Source organism: Delphinapterus leucas, chromosome 3, assembly GCF_059928025.1.
Source record: "Delphinapterus leucas isolate spDelLeu-1000000601 "Yukka" chromosome 3, BTC_Dleu_Yukka2, whole genome shotgun sequence".
Taxonomy (NCBI): Eukaryota; Metazoa; Chordata; class Mammalia; order Artiodactyla; family Monodontidae; genus Delphinapterus; species Delphinapterus leucas.
In genome coordinates, this window is record NC_143131.1 from 804687 (window position 1) to 817776 (window position 13090).

General features: G+C 37.3%; 1 long non-coding RNA gene across 1 annotated transcript; it reads right to left on the reverse strand.

Annotated features, from left to right (window-relative positions):
* Positions 1 to 5488: 5488 nt before the first annotated feature.
* LOC149749485 (uncharacterized) lies at positions 5489 to 8035 on the reverse strand. Its single transcript, XR_016392570.1, has 2 exons — positions 7255 to 8035; positions 5489 to 5859 (listed from the first exon to the last, which is right to left on the reverse strand). It is a non-coding gene; the product is annotated as an uncharacterized LOC149749485 (long non-coding RNA).
* Between the last annotated feature and the right edge of the window lie 5055 nt (positions 8036 to 13090).

Consider the following 13090-nt stretch of genomic DNA (forward strand, 5'->3'; position numbering starts at 1 on the left):
GAAAATGCGGTACAGTGGAATATTATTCAGTCAAAAAAGGAATGAAGTATATGCTACAACATGGATGAATCTCAAAAACACTAAGCTAAGTAAAAAAGTTAGTCACAAAAGGTCATATACGATCCCATCTACATGGAATGTCTGGAATAGGCCAATCCATAGGGGCAAAAAGTAGAGTACTGGTTGCTTAGGCTGGTGGGAGTGGGGAGTGACTGATGAAAATGGTCTAAAATTGATTGTGCTGATGGCTGCATATTCATTTTAGTGAATATGCTAAAAAAAAATTGTATACTTTAAACAGGTGAAACGAATGGTATGTGAATGTTATCTCAATAAAGTTGTTATTTAAAAGAAATGGTCAGCAGGAATGTAGCCATGGAGCCCAGTAATCCTTCTCAGTGCTGATCTCCAACTTCTGTAGCATCTGACACTGCTAACACCCCTCCTTACAGCCTTCTGTTCTCTGTGAAACTCCACCTCCTGATTCTTCATCCCCTGGACTGCTCTCAACTCCCTCTTCCTAGCCTTGCCCCGTGGCCCCATCCCTTGCTCCCATAACCACCTGAAAGTTCTGCTCTTGCCATCTTTGCTGCCCCATGTAACAATGTTTTTGGCTTCAGCTAACACCCACCCGCTGCCACCTTGAACCCCAACCTCCAGTTCTAATCCCTTTTCCAACTATTTTTACCACCAGCAGGACAGCTTTCAGAAACACTTATGACCACCTCATTATTTCTCAAATTTAGCTCACTGAAGTAGTAGTGTTCATTTAGGTGTAAGCTCCAAGCTAAGCACTTGACACAGTCTCATGTAATCCTCACAGCAAATCTAGATGATAGTTTCATCTATTTTACAGATGAGGAAAGTGAAGCTTAAAGAAATTAGTGCTAATCCACATTCTTGACAGTAAGATTACCTTTCTCTTTTAACTCAACAGCTTCCCTACAATTTCCTCTCCTCCGTGTCTCTCTTCTACTGACAATATCAGTGCAGTGTAAGTTACCTTACATTTGATTCTTTGTTACTCCTCACATTCCACAGTTGCCAAGGTGCGTCAGTTCCCTCTATTATGTGTTCCTACTGCCATTATGATAATTCAGAAGAAATCCTCACTAGCCCCAGATGGCTGCACTAAACTCTTGGCACTGAAAGATACCTTCAGTACCTTTTCTAGTCCAACCATCCTTTTAAAAAAGATAACTCCTATTAGAAAACCTTAAGTCTTAGACTCAAAGCTCATTTATATGTTTAAAGGTCTGCTTCCAAAGATCACTATTTATCATCAATGAAACTAGCATTTAACATAGGTATCTTATGTAACTAACTAAACCCCACTTCACCTTGTAAAAGAGATTCCTTTTCCTTACAGACGTACCTTTCCCTGGGTCACCCAGAGTGCTGATAGCACTGCTGCCAACACAGAGTCCACGCTGACATACCAACTTTGCCTTAAACAAAAGATCGTACTTTGCTTATCATATCGTTCTTGGGAGGGTCCATGAAATAACTCTATAATCTATATACAGACTTTCAATACAGAATCTGTACGTTCTATGCATTCATGGCACAAAGCAAGCTTACGTAAGGCAATCGTGTTTTAGTTAATATTAACAGTTCAAACTTTTTCGTGAAATTTTATTATTTCTGTTAACAAAAATCTCACCAGCTAAACCAAATTAAACAAGCTCACAGATAAGTCCTCTCCTGAAGATTTCTTTTTCAATTACAGCTTGGGAATCACTAAATTTGAAAATGTCTCCTCCGCAAATGCTTTTTTTTTTTTTTTTTTTTAGTATGAATCCATAACATATCTTATTTGGAAGTTAAACAAACTCTCTAGTATTACTATATAATCCATAAGTTATATGGTAATGTTAATTATTCTTTAGCAAATCTATCCCTGTTCTTTAAAAATCATGACCTCAACCGAAATACTACCTTGGAATTACTTTAAGTTGGATTATAGATCTCTAGCATTGCTGAACTGTATCTAGAAGCCACACACATCTCTGGAGACATACCTGCACACAGTAGTCTCCTTCTCCACAATTTAGGTACAACCAACAATATGGATGTTCAATTTTCAAAATAAGGCATGAAACAATTCCAAGTAACTAGAATGCTGAACGTGTTCATCTTGTCCCCAAAATCATGTAATTTAAACTTGAAAAACCTCCACAAGAAATAGAAAATATCTATCTAAACAATGATCGAGAATAGAAAATATCCATTCACTCCATTAAAAGTCATTATTAATACTTAAGGAATCTGTATTAATCAAAATCTCACCACGAGCTTACAAATGTATTCAAGATAAAACTAAAGAAAACCTATGGAAAGTTGTAGAAATCCAATCTCTTTCATGACAAGCTTTCACTGTCATTTACATTGCCACCAAACTAACAAAAAAGACTGATGAACTGGTAATCTTACAAACTTTATAGACCTAAAATACCAATATTTAACTTTAATGATATAATTAATTTTGTACATTAACATCACAAAATTACTTTTCTACGATCGAATTCCCTTACCTGATTTTCAGTTTCAAACAGAAGAAACCCGTAAGTTTCTTGAAGTTCTTCGTGAGTACAGTTACTTGCTTTTTTTTCTTGGTAAAGAGTTTTGTACCGTATAAGGAGAGAATAATCAAATGTTATAAACATGTTATTTTGCCTTGAAAATTAACTTTTAAAAATGCATCATCTGAATTCCTCCTGCTAAAAGACTAATGAAATTTATTATTTTTCTATTCCCTAGAATATATTATAATTACCTTTCAAGTGACTATTTCCAAGGATCTTTTATTTCAGCTGAAATGGGATAGCTAAAAAGAACTAGGCTTATATATCAAAAATAATGGGTCTCTTTCTTTAAAACTAAAATAAAACAGACACAGTGTGTACCAAGCACCTCACCTCATTTAAGAAAATGTCATTTTTCACCAGTCACTTGACTGTACTGAAAACCATGCTCAGATGCAGAGTCCAAGTAAGAAGTATGGAGAATTGAAACTGCCCTCTGGAAGAGAGAGTCTGAACTCAAGGACACTGTCTCAAAAACTGCAAAACACAAACAAAAATAATGCAACTGTTTAAGATAACCAAAGGATGGGGAAAAGTGGCACACTAAATATCACTGAATACTGATACAGGAAATATATCATCTATGATAATAGGAAATAATCATCTATTTCCTTCCTGTATAATTAAGACATTTACAATGTGTTTTGGCTACCATATCTGGACTATCTTAAAAGATCTCACATGTGAAAATAACCTAAATGGATTATAACTGAGGGTGAATGACTTTTAATGCAAGAATAAATCCCTTTTGGTTTCAAGCTGGGCGCTGTAGCCACACTGGGTAAAAGCAGATGCAACTGTAGTGTCAAGTTGGTGGTCAGCAACTGCTTAGACCAATGCTTCTCATTCTTAAATTTTTTTAAACCTAAGCCACATTTTGATAAACTTACCCTTCCTGTCTTCTCACCAAATCCCCAAGGAAGTCTGTTAGGTTCCTTGGAAGGAGCCTACTACTGCACACTCAGCAAACACATTAGAAATCATGTTTCTTTGGGGCTTCCTCACCAGCCTGTACATATCTATTAAAATTTACTTCTTATGGGCTGTATTATAAAATCATCATTTTACAAAAATAAAACTTTATTACTTTTCTTGAAAGTGCTTTCTTCAAACCATACCCATGTGTTATCCCAAAGATGCTGGTATACCCCTCCCATGAGAGGCATGCTTCCTAATTGAGAACTACTGACTCAATCCAGTAATTCTCTTGATTGAGCCCTTGTGTCTTTTGATTTTACCAGTCCTGACTTAGCAAGAACTGAGCCTAATGAGTTCTCATAACATTGAACTATTTGATTTGTTTACTCCTTTCTATTTACCTCCTCTCTATTCTCTTTAACAAGGTTGGGGGGGCGGATACACACTGATTATTTGTAAATAATAGAGAGAATAATTTATGTAAGACTGGAAGTTTGGGCCTTACAGTATAAATAAGTACATTAATCTGGCTTCCTACTTATACCAGGACTCTGCCAATTACACTAGAGTTCAAAAGTTAAAGAAAACATAAGCTTTTTAATTAAAATTAATTTATGAACAACAGATTAAAAAACCCTAGACTATTACAGAAATCAAAACAAACATTTCAGTAAAATTCATTTGGACTAAACTGTCCTAATGCTTCAATTCCCAAGGTAATTTAAAAATGATTTTGATAATAATACTTCATCGTATCAAAAATAAAAGATTATAAATAGCAAGGAAAGAAAGAAAAGAGGATGAAACACTTAAGAATATTCTGAAGTTGGCACATCTGATCTATATCGATTGTATCTGACTTTGATTTTTCCTCAGTTTCACCTTCTCTCTTTCAATATCGGTATACCAGTGCTGTGAAAAATATGGATATTCTAAAGAGATTCAAACAGCAAAACACCAGTGATAACAATTTAAAAATTATGGCTTTCTTTAGCTACTTCCTCAAAACAAACTGGGAAGCCTATGCACTTGCAAACTCCTTTTACAAATAATCTGTACAGCTAGCTCAAATGCAAATCAGGATTCCTTTAAAAATTATAATTTTGGAAACCTAGTATTTAAATTTTTTAAAAGGCAATATAATATTTAAAGAATCTAATTATACCATGAGGCTCAATATTTGTGAAAGATGTTGCTTACAAGTGAAAGAAATAAAAGTTGTCATCGCTTTGGAAATGACCAATCTATGATTATCAACTTCCCTAAATTCTGCAAGATGTTAATAGATTATAAGTTTCACAAGTACTGAATACTACATATATCCCCAATTTTGAGCGTCAACGCACAATAATAAGCTGAAAACTGTGAGAAATAATGCAATTTAAAAGACCCCATCTAATACAATGTGGGGAGTACTGCTCCCAATAAAGCTAGGACTAATGGTAATGATTTAAAATAAACAAGGAGGAACAAGTAAGAAATGACTTATTTTGTACTTTTATACTGTAACTTCTAAAACCATTTATTTATGGTTAAAAATGCTTCCTTTTTATGTCAGCACTCTCCAAATAGCCATATGTTAGAAAAGTAATAATTTTACAGTTGGCAGAAGGAAAAGCATATCAAAAGAGAAGTTAATGGAAAACCACAGTAAACCCTGAATCTTTCATGACTTCATAATAAATGACCTCAATTATACTCTCAAGAAAGCACAAGTTTCCTGCTCTATAATTAAGGACATAATGAGAATTTTACTGATAAATCATTTGACGTTGTCTCTTCCCACACAATGCGCTTTCATTTAACCGCCTAAAACAAGCGTACAAAACGAGGAGCATTAAATAAATGGATAGTTTCATTTTTTGCTGAGCAATGCACATGCTCTAGTTTAACATTCAAGATGATCAGAATATTAAGAGAAAGAAGAGGGGGCTATTCCACAAAGAAATCTAAAGCAACATCTAAGAAGGTAACTTGAAAAGTACCTGTCTGTAAAGCATAAAGAGTGTCCCTTACTGTTTAAGTGATCAACAAAGAGCACATGGAAAAAACTGAAGTTGAATCAAAATGGCTCTGAAAACTGAGTTAATATTCTTTCCTGTAGCACCTGGCTTTGGGCACGTTTCTCTGCCATTTGTGGATTGGATCTTAAAAGTCAGGTCAAGCTTGGGTTTCCCTGGTGGCACAGTGGTTGAGAGTCCGCCTGCCGATGCAGGGGACACGGGTTCGTGTCCCGGTCCGGGAAGATCCCACATGCCGCGGAGCGGCTGGGCCCGTGAGCCATGGCCGCTGAGCCTGTGCGTCCGGAGCCTGTGCTCCGCAATGGGAGAGGCCACAACAGTGAGAGGCCTGCGTACTGCAAAAAAAAAAAAAAAAAAAAAGTTAGGTCAAGCTTGACACAACAAGTTGGATTCTGCTCAAAGCGCCCTGCATCAATCTCCCCCATCTCAAAATCCATGACAGGGATACTGAGTGTCTGATTTCGGGACACTTTTTTCTCTCTTTATAACTTCTAATAAGAGAGATAAAAAAATTATAAACCAGCTTCTGATGCTATACCACAGGTATCTATTTTCCATTCTATAAGCATCTGGTCTGAAAGCAAATAATGAGATGAACAAACGTCAACAACTTAGGTGTCACAGTAATCTAACAGAATCTAGCCACTTCTCCATCTCCCCCAGACTTACATGACCACAACTCCTGTTTGTGAATTAAGCAATAGCACTTATCAGAGACAGAAACACTAAGAACCCAACAATATGTGCCATTAAAGGCCCTTATTAGTAGAAGGCAACCTACACCTTTTAATACTCTCCATGCCTATATACTGTATCTCCTCTAAGTAGGTCATTTGACAGTTGTTGAAGGAACAGCCCATTCTTTAATCACCTAATCCTAAAATGTACTAGCCTTACCTTTAAGATATCAAAGGACTGCCAGTTTAAGATATATACAGCTTTTTTAGAACACAATTTGGCAGAAAGTAACAAAAACTTAAATGGGCGTACCAAATAACCATTCCATTTCTGGGAATCTGTTCCTCAGAAATATTAGCATAAGTGCAGGGGTTATATGTCCAAGGGTGTTCCATGCACCAACACCTATAACAGCAAAAACACTGGAGACAACCTAAATTGCCATCAATAGGGAAACACCTTGCACTTACTAAATAAAAACAAAGTAAATCTGTATATACTGACGTACAAAGATATCTATTGTATACTACTGAGTGAATAATATGTATTATCTGTCATTTTGGTAAAAAAAAAAAACCATAAAAAATTATGTGTTTGGAAGTATACAGAAAAAGATGTAGAAAAGATGGGAAATCCAACCGTTAACAGTATATACACCAATGGTGAGTGGGGAGTGGACAAAAAGGAGAACTTATACTTTTGCCTTATATATATCACTACAATTTAGATTTTTCTTACATAAGCATGTATTACTTCTACTATTTAAAATATCTCAATTTAAAATCAAGTAAAATAAATCATAATTTCAAAGAAATACAAATAGAGGAGTGTGACAATTTCTCTTGAACACACACACCTTTTCTGATGCAATTTGCAAACTTAATCACCTATCAATTTTGGACTAATAATTATAAGAAATCTGTAGCTACTGGAAGTTAGAATTTTTTAAAAAGTCCTTTCATTTTACATGATCTAAATTAAAATCTAAAAAACTGTACTGTGCACCTTTGGATTCATTAGTAATAGCTTATAGCATTTAGTTTAATACCCACTCTTCTCTGATATGAACCTTGTCTCGGTCTTCTCTCACAGGGAATGGAGCTGGGAGGGTGGTCTTAATTCATTTGCACCAAGTATACCCCCGGACTTCTTGACATAGTCCTGTTCTCTGCTAATGTCATAAATGCTAAAATGAAAAAAGAAAAAATTAAATCATAAAGTGAATAGTTCTATTTCAGGCATATCTACTATATAAATAAATGTTTACTGAGCATCTAGTTTGCATTAGGTACAATTTTGTAATGTTTCCCTTCTTTGTCAAGTCTCCAGAGCTAAAGGCTAAATTTGCTGTATAAGAAGTAGTAACACACATAAATTGAAGTGGTTTTCCCCCAATTCTTTAATTTCTAAAGAAAATTTTCTTCGCAGAGATAAACAGGAATCAATTTTGCCTCACTGAAAAAAACCTTTCAAAATGCACAGATTATAGAACCACACCCATGTTCTACTGGCTGGAAATAATAAAATCAAATAGAACACAAATAAAACCTCTCCCCACCCCTACATAAGTAATATTTGATTCACCCTTCATTAAACAAAACTATTAGTGATGACTATTATGTGCCTAGTACTATGCTATACCCTGCATTTTATCAAGACAAACGAGAAAAAGTCTCTATGATGAAAGCGTCCCGGTGGCCTGGAGATCTTAGAATGCGCTCACAAAATACTCCTAGAGTGAGTGTGTGACCTTTGGAAAGCAAGGGCTGTATCTCCTGGTGACAGTGGTCTCAAAGAGGAAAGCAGAGCTGGAAGTAAAGACCCTCCCAAACCAGATTACACTTGCAACTTAGAAAAGGAGTAGCAACAAAGGCACCATATTTTTAAAAACAATCCTCAGCTTCAGGAGCAGAGGAGGGAACCCTTAAGCCTGAAAACTGCTCTGTTGCATCCGTACACTGGGCTCAAACACATCTTCAGAGCTAGAATAAGATGAAGGCAGGGAGAGGGCATCTTTTCCTTTGTCCTCAGTCAGAAAGCTTTCCCAGAATTCTCTCTGCAGGCACCCCATTCTCAACTCATTGGCCAGAACTGAGTCACACGTTTATTCCTAAAACAATCACTAACCAAAGAGAGTGGAATTACCATAATGAGCTTAGAGTAACTAAGAGTCACACAGCCCCCCACTCTCACCCGCCCAAGCTGCTCCTGAAGCATGGGATCACCCCAAAAGCTAGACAAAATTGTGGTTTGGGGGAAGGGAAGAAAAAGGGAGGTGATTACTGGGAAGGCAGTCAACAACATTATCACACTAAGGTCTCAACAAGTTAGTGGTAGGTCTGCACTAGAATCCTGGTCTCCTGAATCCCAATTTAATTCTCCCCTCTTGACATAATGAACGATATAATCAATATTGCTACTTTTTCTAAAGAATCTTAAATATATTCACACAGTTCTACCTCAAATCCTTTTTGAAAAAAGGTGTACTATTATAAAACTATACATGCTATTTTTTGTAAAGTATACTGAATTTCTCAAATAATGAACTGCTTGCAGTTCCTCATGTGTATCGTGTTTCCACCTCTGCATTTGCTATTTCTATTGCCCTGAAAATGTATACACTAGTGCCCTTTTTTGGCTTATCATTTGAATACTTACTTAGATTTCAGGTATCAGTACCTCTCTGAAACCTTTCATGACATATCCCATCTCAATGACACTGGCTGTTGGTATCACTGGCTACCCACTGTATCATGTTCCAGATTCTCCCACATATCTATAGTACTGATTTCGTTATAGATTTTTCTTCCTGCCACTGGATTAGATGAAAAACTTTCTTGACTGGACCTTTATTTTCTAAATACTTTCTCACTCTTTTTGTCTAATTGTTGTGGCTATTCTATTTTTTAGGAGAGTTCTTCAGCTTTATTATCTAATCCTTTCTTGCTTCCTGAATAATTTCTCTCCCTTTTTTAAAAAAAGAATCTCTTCTTTTACGTAAGTTGTATTTTCTCTTTTCTTTTTAAAGATACCACAGTTTACAGATACTTCTATTTCTATTCCACCCATATTCCTGCCCTGAGAAGTACTTGGTACCTCTAAATCCTGAGCCTTTTCCAGATTCTGTGGAGGGAATCGGCTTGCTTCTCTTGTTGGCTTACCTCTCTTCAGCCTTCAGCATTCTCTAATCCACTAAATCATTTAGTAATTGACCACCTTCTTTTGTAGTTTCCCAAATACTGATTTCATTTATCTTCTCCTTTCTCACTCTCTTGATCTTTGTGGATTTATATCTTTACTCTGTTACTATAATCTTAGTGGAATTTCCAGAGGAGTGTACAACTGGAGGTGTCACAGACATAACTGAAGTGTCTACTTAATGTAAGTCTTAATTTCTTCAATCAAAAAATGTGCAATATACCACCTACCATGGTAGCTACTATCACCATTATTTTTATTTTAACTTTTATAATTATGAAGACCTCATTTTATTTACTTATGTATTTATCACAGAACTAATTACATATCAAATCTTCAACAAATATTAATTTTAAAAGAATTAATTTTTAGTGTGTATTAACGCAATAACCATTTACTCAAATACATGAAAAGAACAGTCAAAGTAGATCTTCAACGATTTCTTTCAGAGCATTTATCATGGTTTATAATTACATAATCATAATTATTTCACTAATGTCTATTTACCTAATAAACCAAGCCTTATGAGGACAGGAATCATGTCTGTTTTGTCTACTTGTGATTACCCAGCATCAGCCCAATGCCTGGCACGCAGTGAATGTTCAGTAAATATGTATTTGATAATTAAATGAAAGAATAATACTTATGCAATTTAATCTGTTCCAAAACTCAGAAAAAGAGCTTCCCGATTTTTTTTATAAAGCAGTCAAATGCTAACACCAAAATCTGACAAAGAAAATACTAAGAAAGGAAACTATAGATCTCACGAATATTGATACTAAAATCCTAAAATATATGTATTGGCAAAGGGAATCCATCAGGACACTAATATAATAACAGAAGTCAATTAAGGTACATTTTAGGAATGTATGAATTGGTTCAATAAATAGGAAATCCATAAATTTAACTAACCACATTAACAGGTCAAAGTTATCATGAGGGGCTGCTGGAACATGGGATGAGGCAGGAGAGCCACATGTCAGACTGTCCAAAGGAAGTTACTATATACTTCTTTCCAAACAGATGACTTAGACAAGTTTTTGTTGCTGCACAGTATTTTTTTCATTTATGTAGTATTATTTTGGCCATACTTAATCTACAAAACAAACTGATGCTTCCAAATAAAAGAAAGCTGTTCATTTAATGTAACACAGAAAAAATCCTACCATAAGTTGTTTAGGGGAAAGAAAAGCTGATAACAAAGGAGAAGTATGTATATATATACACAAAGTCTTAAGAACATATACTATGATTTAAACAATGGTCATCATCTGTATAATGTTTATCTGATGTTTTTCTTGTTTATTTGATTATGCGCCCACCACTAGATTATTAGCTTCATGAATACAGGAATTTATCCTTTTCCATGCTGTACCCCAGTGCCCAGAACAGTGCCTGGTACACAGTAAGGTTTCAATAAACATTTCATGTATTGAATGAATCAATCCATATTCCAAATCACTTCACTTCTCTACTTAAACCCTTCGCGGCTTCTCGTTGCCCCCAGAATACAACACACACTCCCTGCCATGGCCCTGTGAAATCTGACCCCTGCTTGCTTCCTCCACCTCACCTGATCCTCCCTCCTCTGGCTTACTACTACGGTCCAGCTACCCTGGTCTTTCCATTCAAGCTCTTTGCTCTTTTCAGGCCTTTGCACTTGCTGTTATTTCTGACTGAAACGCTCGCTCTCCTGTTTTGCCCTCGGCTTAGCTCCCTCTCTTCTTTGAGTGAAATCTCAAGTTATTCCCTCAGATAAACCTCCTCTGATCACCCCGCCTAAAGTAGGTATTTTCTTTAAATCACTCATTACAACATACAGCTATTTTGTCAATTTACTTTTGGGTGTGTGTGTGTGTCCATCTTCCCCAGCAGAATGTAAGGTCCACAGAGGCAGATACTCTTTGTCTTGCTCACAAAGACCTTCAGTACCCAGCAGAGCTCCTAGCACCACAGTACTCAACGCTCTACCAAGTTATCTTTGGGTAGGTCAAGTACAGGTAGTTCCTGTTTCATTCTTTTTACAGCTTTACGTATTATCTGAAATTTTACGTAAGCATAAATATAATCTGGGGAACTAAAGCTATTTTCATTTTGGAAAAAAAGATCTTCCATGGCCCTAAGTAGTAGCAAGTTAGTTTTTAAAATGAACACAAAGTAAATGAATGGAAATAGCATTTCCCATAAGCCAAAACAGTAAGAGACCCATAAGATAAAGCTTCTCTATTAAAAAATAGAAAATACTACAGAATAAGAAATGTATGATTTTTATAACAATTTTTAAGTTCTTAAAAATTTTTAAACTTTAAACATTTCTTAAATTAAAAAAAGTCTACCATGTACAAAAGTTTAAATGTTTTCTAATGTCAAGATAATCACCCACAGAAAGAATAAAAACCAAGATACCCTTGCTATTATTTGAAGTGCAAAAGTCCATTTGGAATCACTGCTTTACAATTCAAAAGATTTCCTAAAATACTGTAAGTCTACACACACAGAAGAGTTGTAAAGAGTGATGCCATCTCTCTGGCAGTTCGGCAAGGGTTTCTCCACTCCACGCTCGCAGAATCCCATGAGTCAGGAGGCAAAGGCGCTCCGTAAACCCTTAAGTACATACAACCGTTTGTTCACCACCTACCTCGGCGGCCCCACCAAAGCTTCACTCCCCAAAGCCCCCTGAAGGTGGGACACCTAGTCCGTCCCTTCTCCCAGTCTCCTCGTCACCCAGTTGTCTGGCAGGCAGCTCACCGGCCAGGTGGGAGGCCCCAGACGCAGGTGTCTCCAGGAGCCCCTGGCTGGGTGGGGGTTAGGGCCGGCCCCTCCTCCTCACCTCATGGCGTGTGGCGGAGGGGGCTGTCCCTCTGCCCAGCTGGCCCCTCCGGCCCCCTCCTGCCAGCGAAAGCCAGTGTGGCGGGGGCGGCGCGGGTTGTGCCTTTAAAAGTCAACGAGGGCGGGTGGCGAACCGCGAGCCGCGCACACGCGCACAGCCAGGCTACCTGGCCGTGCGCCGGCTCGGGGAGCCGCAGTCTGGTCCGAGGGCTGGACAAGCAGAGTGTCCTCAGTTCCCTGTTTCTGACGTCTCCCAATACTCTTAGGTGGACAGTTTTATTGTTATTTTACAACGATCGCTCCAAGCTTCAATTCCCTCGAAGGTCTTGCCTGCAGGTTATTCAGTAACCATTCTGGATTGCAAATCCTAGACCTAAACCGAAATCCATGTCTTTTCACCACAGTGACCCCAAGTTATTCTAACTCACCGCTGCTATAAAGCTTTCCCATTATTGTCTAGTAAACTCGCTGATTATAGTTTCATGGGGCTTTGCTCTGTAATTTACAAAAATAAAAGGTCTACTGAATATGGTTTTGGATACTCCATATATGCCCAGGAGATGCTGATACCAGCACCCAGGGTTGGGATGGGGTGCTTGTCCCTCCCACTAAGCCACACAGCCCTAACAAAACTCATGAAAAATAAAGTTGGAGTGTGTGTGTGCGTGTGTGCGTGTGTGTGTGTGTGTGTGTGTGTGTGTGTGGTGTTTGGCCTGATCTAAGGACGTCTTTCCTTTTGGCTTATGTTTTAACCAAGTAATCTAAGACATCCATATGCATTTCCTGGACCGTATCTGCACTTGCTAGCGGAAAACTAATCAGGAGCTCCTAGAGAATCATTGCCGCTATGGTATTGTACAA